The sequence below is a fragment of the Microcaecilia unicolor genome, chromosome 5 (genome assembly GCF_901765095.1).
Source record: "Microcaecilia unicolor chromosome 5, aMicUni1.1, whole genome shotgun sequence".
NCBI classification, from domain to species: Eukaryota; Metazoa; Chordata; class Amphibia; order Gymnophiona; family Siphonopidae; genus Microcaecilia; species Microcaecilia unicolor.
Genome location: NC_044035.1, coordinates 132,387,472 through 132,397,506, shown reverse-complemented (window position 1 = coordinate 132,397,506; position 10,035 = coordinate 132,387,472). Strand labels below are relative to the sequence as shown.

At 41.6% G+C, this 10,035-nt stretch overlaps 1 protein-coding gene across 1 annotated transcript in view; it reads left to right on the top strand.

The window, feature by feature from the left end:
• The first annotated feature begins 4,787 nt into the window (after nt 1-4,787).
• Nucleotides 4,788-10,035, top strand: part of OGDHL (oxoglutarate dehydrogenase like) — a 260,916-nt gene continuing 255,668 nt past the window's right edge. Inside the window, exon 1 of the mRNA XM_030203286.1 lies at nt 4,788-4,819. The gene's annotated coding sequence lies outside the window, so the exon portion shown is untranslated. The remainder of the gene's footprint in view (nt 4,820-10,035) is intronic.

The window sequence follows — 10,035 nt, the reverse complement described above, 5'->3', positions numbered from 1 at the left end:
GAAAGCGGCTGAATATCACAGCAATCCAGATCATTTTTTAGCCCACTCTTACTCCTCCCCTAACCTGACCCACTTTTATACAGATAGTATCACACCATTTAGCATTTTAAATGGCTGATACTATCCATATAGTTTTTCAAAAATACATTGATAAGCAAACTACATGTTTTTCAACTGCATAATTTATTTTAAATGTTGGCCCAAGAGTTTTCCGTCTGACATTAATGATTCTCTTTTACTTATAATCCTATCATTTTACTGCAGTTCCTTCAGCAGGTCTTTCTCTCCCTGATAGAATCAGAGACACTCTCTTTATCATTCTGCAGCACACCATGGCTTCCAAGCTCTCTCTCTGTCTGGCATAATGTCTTGCTGCTCTCACCTCTCTGGTCTCTTTCTGGCTTCTTGGGCTTCTCTGTGCAGCTGGACCCTTGGACTCTGCAGCTCCTGGGTCACTCTGCTGTGCTTTTCACTAGTCTGTCTTCCCCTTAGGATTGTCCATAGCTCTCTTGCAAACCTCAGTGGCCAGTCTCTCTTCCCTGATTTATTATAGCTCTTTTACATTTGTCTCTGCTCCCATTAGTTCCTCTCAGCTGCCTGGGTCTCTTCTTTCCAGGTGTGCTTTATTTATAGTTTAAAACTCTTTTTTGCCATTGTATTAAACTTAAGCTTTCTGCCAGAGTTTTAAACTTAACTGTTACAGCCTACAGCATTAAAAGATAGACAATGGATAGCAGAGCAGGGCCTAATTCAATCTTCTTTCCCACCCATCCCTGGCATATGTTTTAATTTATAGTCAAATTTTCTAATTAAAAGAAGAGGGGCATCTGTCATTACAGTGTATTCATCTGGAAGTGATTGCCCTAAACAAGAGTGCTACCTGGTCTTTTGCATTGAGAGTCACATCTATGATTATCTCCCAGTTGGCGAGAGGTTACATGTGTGTGCTCAGTGCTCTCATTAAATGAGTCCAATCCCTTGAGGTTAGAGTAGCACACTTGCAGGAGCTTACACAGATGGAGAGGTATTTAGAACAGACCTACAGGGACATAGTAGAGAACTTCCACATCCAGTCTGTCAGCCCCTGTACTACCTTAGAGGAAGGAGGTCACCTAAAAGGACAGCATCACCCTGGTAAAGTAGGATAAAATCCCACAGCCAGAACTTGCCCTCATGGGGATGCAATATCCTCTCATATTGAGGATGTATCTCCAGGAGCTTCTGCCCAGAAGGAAAGAGAGAGGATGGCCATTTTAGTAGGTAATTTGATCATTAGGCATGTAGATAGCTGGATGGCTGGTGTTTGTGAGGATCACTTGGTCACTTGCCTGCCTGGTGTGAAGGTGGTGAACCTCACACATTACTTGGATATTAGACTGTGTTGGGGAGGAGTCAGCTGTCTTGGTATATGTGGATCTCAAAGACAGAGGAAAATGTGTGAGGGAGGGCCTTAGGTAGAACATTGAAATCCAGATATTCCAGGACATGTATGATAAGGTACTTCTATATCAGATAATCACAATTATCTGATATAGAAGTACCTTAATAACCAATAGCAATTATTCTGGACTCATTCACTAAGGATATGAGAGTACCTAATTGGACCTTAGGATCATGTAAGGCTGACTCCCATGAAAGGAATAATGCCAAAATGGAAATATATTATGTATATATGCCAAAATGGAAATATATTATGTATATATGCACCTCTGAATGTAATGACTGGTGCTCTAACAACTAGGCCACTCATCCACTTTTCACGTCTCCACTCTTATCACAGGATGCCTGAGCGTGTCCCATGGTAAGCCATTTTAAACTGCGGTAAGTGTGCACTAGCACTCACCTCAGATTAGTAAAAGGACCCCTAAATATCTTATAGCATATTAATGCTCAGTTGTTCAATCTGTCGAGGTCTCCTGCTTAACCGCCTGCTTATGCTTTAAGTAATTTGAGTAACTGTGCCATACACAAATTTGACTACCATACACATTACTTCCTTCCCCAGATTATTAATGATTACAGTATGTTAAAACCCCCCCACTAATGTCTATTTTTAGTTGGTAGAACTGACAATTAAGGCCAGTTATCCTCTGTGGGTTAAGGGATTTTAATTTTATTTTCTAGGTGATGGAAGGGAGAGCAATTTGACTGCCCCTATCGGACCGACCGTTCACTTGTCTATTAGATTGTAAGCTCTTTGAGCAGGGACTGTCTCTCTTTGTTAAATTGTACAGCGCTGCGTAACCCTGGTAGCGCTCTAGAAATGTTAAGTAGTAGTAGTAGTATTATAGATATAATAATAACGATATGGCAAAATGCAAAGCAAGTTACAAAACTTTGTACACTATCAAAAAATATGATTATTCCACCAATAGATATATGACTATATATATGAGTAATTATATAACTATAATATCCTGAGAATAGATTACCAATAGCAGTAGAATTAGACTAATGACCATAGATCCTGGGCTAAACCAATCCTTCACAGGCAAACCAAGACTATCTACACTCTTCTATAGGAAGAAAATCCTGCATAATTTTTGTTTGATGGAAAATTGTTTCAGCAACTTCGTGGAGTGACAATGGGGGCATCCTTTGCGCCCTCAATAGCCAATCTGTTTATTACACACATAGAAGAAACATTTATTTATACCGTGGACAGTTTCAACAAGGTATTTTCCTGGTGGTGGTATATAGATGATGTTTTTGTAATGTGGAATGGCACTGAGGAGTCTTTACAAAAATTTGTAAAAGAACTGAACAACATACATTCTACTTTCCATTTTTTGTATGAATATCATCCAGTAGAATGTAAATTTTTAGATTTGCAGATTCAGTTCCAGCAGGGTCAAATAAACACTAGCGTTTACTCAAAACCTATGGATAGCATTGCTTATGTTCAACAGTATGCATCCTATTCACATTAAATCAGCCTTCCTGTTTCTCAGTTTATGAGATATCGTCATATCTGTGATTCAAAAGAAAGGTATAAAGAAAAAGTGATTAAATGAATGGACAAATTTATGGACAGAGTGGAGGAGTAGCCTAGTGGTTAGTGCTGTGGACTTTGATCCTGGGGGACTGAGTTCAAATCCCACTGCAGCTCCCTGTGACTCTGGGCAAGTCACTTAACCCTCCATTGCCCTGGTACAAAATAAGTACCTGAATATATGTAAACTGCTTTGAATGTAGTCGCAAAAACCTCAGACAGGCAGTATATCAAGTCCCATTTTCCTTCCCCCTTTCCTCATAAAGTTGTAAAAAATGCCTATAAGAAAGCACTATTTAATAATTGATGTTATATTCCAAACCCCAGAAAGAGATCAAAGATTTTGTGTGTATTTTAAAATACACAGATTTTACCCCCAAAATAGCCAAAGTTATACAAAAACATTGGAGAGTTCTGGGCACACATGATCAGTTTTGGAAGCCTAGGTGCATGATATCTTATGCAGGGAACAAAAATCTGGTGACATTTTATCTAGTTCAGATGTTCATATGACAATTAGATCTAAAGGCATGGGACATCGAAAATGTGGTCAATGCTCAGTGTATGAAAACATGGAAGAAGGCAATTTTGGTGGGCTAAAAAAACCAAGATGATTCCAATATTGAGTCCCACTGATTGTAATACAACTTGGGTAATATATTTTATGCATTGCCCATGTGGACTATTGTATTTGGGACAAACCAAGCAAAAATTGAAAATGTGTTTAGTAGAACACAGACAGTACCTGAAAACTAAAAAATTGGAAGCCCCTATGTTTAAACACTGCGTAGAGTTCATTTATAAGTTTGAAGAACTGAAATGCATGGCTATTGAGCACATACCAGACAATGGCCACAGGCAAGATCTATCTAGAATTTTACAGCAACGAAAGCAATGTTTGATTTTTCATTATGACATGAGAATTCCACATGGTTTGAATGGACCAAGAGAATGAGATGCCTTTTTCTGATTGGTTATCAGCTGTTCAGTGCAATATAGTTTGTTGAAAAGAAAAAAAGATTTCTGAGTGTCTTTAAATTCCTTCTCGCCATTTTTTGCCTCTGCAATTTTGAGAAAGGTTTCACCTCCTGATGCAGCTTCACAAAACAAGGGGGGCCTTGTACATTACTGACATTTGTTTTCTTACAATAGTGGCTTTTTTTCTCCTTTTGGGGAGTTTTCCACTATGGTTTTTACAACTTGCCAGTGAGCCTATGAGAGTGCGCCCCATTGGGTTATCATGTGTAAAAGTCTATGACTTATCCTGGGGCAGTTGAGGTATTATTAAGAACAATTATATTTGTGGCATACTGTTTCTCAAGTTTTAAGAGCAAGATAATTGGTTTATTGTTTGGTATTTACCAATTGCTTTTCCATTATTTTTTCAAATTATAAAACATTTTTTTTAAACCTGTACTTTTATTTACACATATAAATAGTAAATAACGTGTATTTTTTATACGTTAACAATTGTATACGTTATATATCTTCAGTTAAAATACAACAGACATAAGTAATAAAACCGACCAAACAAAATAGCTTTCCCCTTTAACACCTCATAGCTCAACCTCAACTAAGCTACCATTGTATTTGACCCTCTCAACAGCCTCGCGCTTACACTGCAGCACCACGAACAGCGATCGAACGGATGACAAGCCTGCAGCTGCTTCCTTCTCAATCCCTCTCACTCCCCCTCTCCCTTTTTAAAAATCTCCGCCTCCCTTTGTGACGTCACGGCGCTAGCGCCAAGCGAATGCGCCTTGGCGGAGGGTTTTTTCCTCATTCCGTTGACAGTAGCCAATTCCCCCTCCCCAGCACGTGATTCAGGTAAACAAAAGCCGGTGCTGTGTGGCCGGTTTTTTATATTCCACTTATTGTAGTGTCTGTTTAATGTCAGCATCAGCAGGGGAGGGGGAAGGGTGTTAATTAATATGCGCCGTCAATTTTCAATCTGCCTTTTTGAGCTTGTGTGTCTTTCGTGCCTCGAGGGTGAGAGGTTGTTTTGACTGGCCTGTATTAAAGGTTTCAGCAAGTAAGGGGCGACGTCCTACTTGCCTTTGTTGACTGCGAGGTTTGACTTTTGGCCTTCAGGTATGGTGGGCGTGAAAAGGTGGAGCAAAATATTAGTCGCTTGTTCTGTGATAAAGATAACGGTGTCATAGTAATTACGTTCATCTTTTGTTTTCTCACCTGGAGGACCGGGATGTGGGAAATCCCTTCCTATGTCTAGGTTCTATTAGGCAGTGGTGTGTGACTATGCATGGGTTCATTGAGTTTTTTTTTACCCCAACTCTGAGACGGTGCTTTGACAGCAGAGAACAAAGCTGGAGGGATGGACCAGAGGAGGAGATCATGAATCAGAAAAAAAGAAAAAAAAATCGCTTTGCTACATTGTTCAACGCGCCCTTCTAACATTCAATGACAGGGGAGGGATTTTGGATTTAACTCTGGCCTTTAAAGTTATAGCTGAAGTTGAGTTACATTCAGATACAGTAGACATTAGAGCAGATACAGCAGAAGAGCCCTTGCGATTTTTTTTTCTTCCAGTCCTTTCTTCCTTCTGTCCCGGAGACAAAATGGAGCAGGGTAAGGGTAGAACAGGAAAGGTCTTATTTGCCATGGTCTATTAGATTCAGCCCCTTTTATCCTTTTACCAAGGATCTGTTTGTGGTCAGCAGAAACAGCATTCCCCCTTCTCCTGTCCCTGCTGGCAACAGAGAGCTCAACCTTTCTGCTCCATTGTGCCTCTGGGTTGGAAGGATGGATTGGAACAGTAAAGAAGAGGGGCTCCCTTTGTTCTGCATTGTCTGCTCCAGTGTCAACCCAAACACCCACTGTACCTGAATGTAACTCCACAACAGCTTTGACTCCTGCCAGTGATTTGTAGGGAGGGAGAAGATGTAAATGGGGAAAGGTGCATGAGAAGTGGTGAGGGGATGAATGCACAGTGACCACCATGTCCTTGCAAAGTCCCAGGTAGCAGAAATGAAACCTTTTTCTTCCCAGTGTCCATATTGCCAGGTGTTTTGCAGCAGGTGGGAGAAGACAGGCTAGGGTTGGGAGAGTGTGTGAGAACCATGTTGGGGGCAAGATTGCATGTGAAAATGTGTGGCAGGGAAATACAGGAACACAAGAGCTGGGAAAGGGGTGCAAGAGAGCTGCTGGAAAGGGACCAGCAAATTGGAACGAAGCACATGGATTAAAGAAAGCCAATGATAGTGCTGGGGAGGGGCAGAGGTGGTGATGGAGGGTGACAGCCAGCCAGAAGTAATGGGGAAGGTCAAGGGTGTAGGAAACACGTGTATACACGCACACTTAATGGTGTGGTGCAGTGTGTGAGAACCTGAAAAAGTAATGGGTTATGTGTATAAGAGAGATACCAGGGAAGGATATATACCATGGGATGAGTGAAATGAAAATTAATCCAAGGGAGGGTGGTTTCAGGTACATCATGAGGGGGGAGTGAGGGAGTCAGACCTCAGGTAATGGAAGATTGCAAGGGGGGCTAGTGAAATGAAGTGGGTGAGAGTAAGAAGGGATGGTTAGAGAGGAAAGAATCAGCTGGTAGGGAATAAGGGAGCCAGAGAGCTGAAGATTGATTGGAACAAATATAGCTTAAGAAAATATGAAAATCAAACTGTATGATATTTGGAGGCCAATGATTATGAAGATGTTGACATACATACTGCAGGGATTTGTCTTTGGGCCAGCTCTTTTTAACATCTTTGTGAGTGATATTACAGAAGGACTGCCTGGTAAGGTTTGTCTCTTTGCGGATGATACCAAACTGTAATAGGGTGGACACCCTGGAGGGTGTGGATGACATGAGGAAAGACCTGGCAAAACTTGAAGAATGGTCTGATAATTGGCAATTACAATTTAATGTTAAGAAATGCAAGGTTATGCACTTGGGTTACAAGAATCCAAGGGCACAGTACCATATTGAGGGTGAAGTGTTTCTGTGTATGAAAGAAGAGCGGGACTTGGTGGGGGGTGAGTGTGTCTGACCTTAAGGTGGCCAAACAGGTAGAAAAGGCAATGGTCAAAGCCTGAAGGATGCTCTGGTGCATAAGAGGGATGACCAGCAGGAAAAAAAGAGGTGATAGTGCTCCAGTATAAGTCTCTGGTGAGGCCCCATTTAGAGTACTGCGTGCAATTCTGGAGACCGCACCTACGGAAAGATATAAACAGGATGGAGTTGGTCTAGAGGGTGGCTACAAAATTGTCAAACGGTCTCTGTCATAAAACATGTATACGCTGGTAGAGAGGCGGGAGAGAGGGGATATGATAGAGACATTTAAATACCTCAGTGGCATCAATGTACAGGAGGTGAGCCTTTTTCAAATGAAGGAAAACTCTGAAATGAGAGGGCTTAGGAAGAAGTTGAGAGGAAATACGCTTAGGAGGAATCTAAGAAAATACTTCTTCATGGAAAGGGTGGTGGATGTGTGGAATGGCCTCCCGGTGGAGGTAGTGGAGATGAAGACTGTGTCAGAATATAAGGAAGCATGGGGCAGGCATGTGGGATCCCTTAGGAAAAGGAGGAGTTAGTGGTTACTGAGGAAGGGCAGACTGGATGGGCCATTTGGCCCTTATCCGCTTTCATGTTTCTATGTTCTGTATACCTTGTGAGTCAAGTATATGAGGGTCTCCGTCCCCTAGAGCTTACAGTTTGGGGTCCATTTTCCCCAGCTGTGTTTTGGCGGTGATTCTTTATTTTACAAACTAGAGTTAACATTCATAAGCCATCTGTATGCAGTATGTGGATTTTCAACTTAGATGCATACTTTTATAATGCATGCACAGTTGGCAACATAAAATACTACATCCACTTGACAATCTCTCTTGGCGCAAACCCTCTTTGCCACACTGAACACCCTCCTCAATGTGCCTCCACCTCCAACCCCTCCTTCACTTTCTCCCCAGACTATGGCTGAGTACTTTCATGATAAGGTTCACAACCAATTCACCTCCACCTCTCCTCCTCCCAGTCCACTCTGTCAATCCTCCTTCAACCCTTGCCTCCTTTTCTGAAATTACTGAAGAAGAAACTGCACATTTTCTTTCCTCCAAACTGACTCTCTGGTCCTCCCACCCATCTACTCAGCACTACCTCTCCTACTGTCAACATCCCTTCTATCTGTCATATCCTCAATCTTTCACGTTCCACTGCAACTGTTCCTGATGCCTTCAAACATGCTATAGTTACACCACTCCTTAAAAAACCTTCATTGGACCCTACCTGCCCTTCAAACTATTGTCCCTTTCCTATCCAAGACACTTGAATGTGTTCACTGCTGTTGTCTTGACTTGGTTTCATCTCAAGTTATTCTAGATCCACTTCAGTCTGGCGCTTGCCTTCTACATTTAACTGAAACATCCCTTACTAAAGTCTCTAATGACCTGTTCCTGACTAGATCCAAAAGTCTCTATTCTATCCTCATTCTTCTCGATCTATCTGCTGCTTTTGACACTTGATCACCACTTACTCCTTGATACGCCATCCTGACTTGGATTTCAGGGCTCTGTTCTTTCCTGGTTTTCTTCTTATCGCTCCTTTCGCACTTGCTCTGATGGATCCTCCTCCACTTCTATCCCACTATCAGTGTACCTCAGGGCTCTGTCTTGGGACCTCTTCTTTTCTCCACCTATACTTCTTCCTTTGGTGCTCTGATCTCCTCCCATAGTTTTTAGTATCACTTTTATGCTCATAACTCTCAGATCTACCTCTTCACACCAGAAATTCAGCAGGAATCCAGACTCAAGTCTCAGCCTGCCTGTCTGACATTGCTGCCTGGATGTCTCACCACCATCTGAAACTTAACATGGCCAAGACTGAGCTTCTTATCTTTCCCCCTAAACCCACCTCTCCCCTTCTCCTTTCTCTGTGGATAACACTGTCATCCTCTGTGTCTCATCAGCTTGTAACCTTGGGGTCATCTTTGACTCCTCTCTCTCATTCTCTGCACATATCCAACAGACTGCTAAAAACCTGTCGTTTCTTTCCCTGTCGCCAGAATTTGTACCTTCCTTTCTAAGCACACAAACAAAATCCTTATTCACACTCTTTCTCTGCACATATCCAACAGACTGCTAATACATGTTGTTTCATTCTTTATAACCTCACAAAAATTTGCCCTTCCTTTCTAAGCACACTACGAAAACCCTTATCCACACTCTTATCACCTCTTTCTTAGAATACTGCAGCTTTCTTCTCACAGGTCTCCCACTAGGCCATCTCTCTCCCCTTCAATCTGTTCAAAATTCTGCTGCATGACTTAAATTCTACCAGTGTTGCTATGCTCATATTAGCCCTCTCCTCAAGTCACTTCTTTGGCTCCCTATCCATTTCCACATATAATTCTTCAAACACCTCTTATTGACTTACAAGTGCTTTCACTTTGCAGCTCCTTGGTATGTCTCCATTCTTATCTTTCCCTACTCTCCTCCTTGGGAACTCCATGTAAATCTCTCTTATCTGTACCCCTCTCCTCTACTGCCAACTCCAGACTCTGTTCCTTTATCTTGCTGAACCATACGCTTGGAATAGACTTCCTGAATCAGTACATCAGCTCTGGCTGTCTTCAAATCTAGGCTAAAAGCCCACCTTTTTTAGGCTGCTTTTAACTCCTAATTCCTATTCACTTGTTCAGTGCCAATGTCTGTTTTATCATTCCCACCTTAAGTAATTCCCATATCCCTTATTTGTCCTGTTTGTCTATCTTGATTAGATTGTAAGCTTTGTTGAGCAGGAACTGTCTCTTACGTGTTCAGTATACAGCGCTGTGTATGTCCAGTAGCGCTATAGAAATGATGTAAGAGATGCTCTGGTGATACTTTGTAGGTGTACTGTACATTTTTAAAAGGCTGACTTTGCAGCCCTGTACATCTTTGCTTAAGGGTATGCTTGTGGATGTTACTTTTTGCTGTAATTTGAATTTAGTGTTTTTTTTGATTGACAGCTGTGTAAATTGTTTTGTTTGATTTCAAAAGGCAGTGATCAAATATCTGCATAAACTAAAAATCCCAGTTTTCACAGGCAG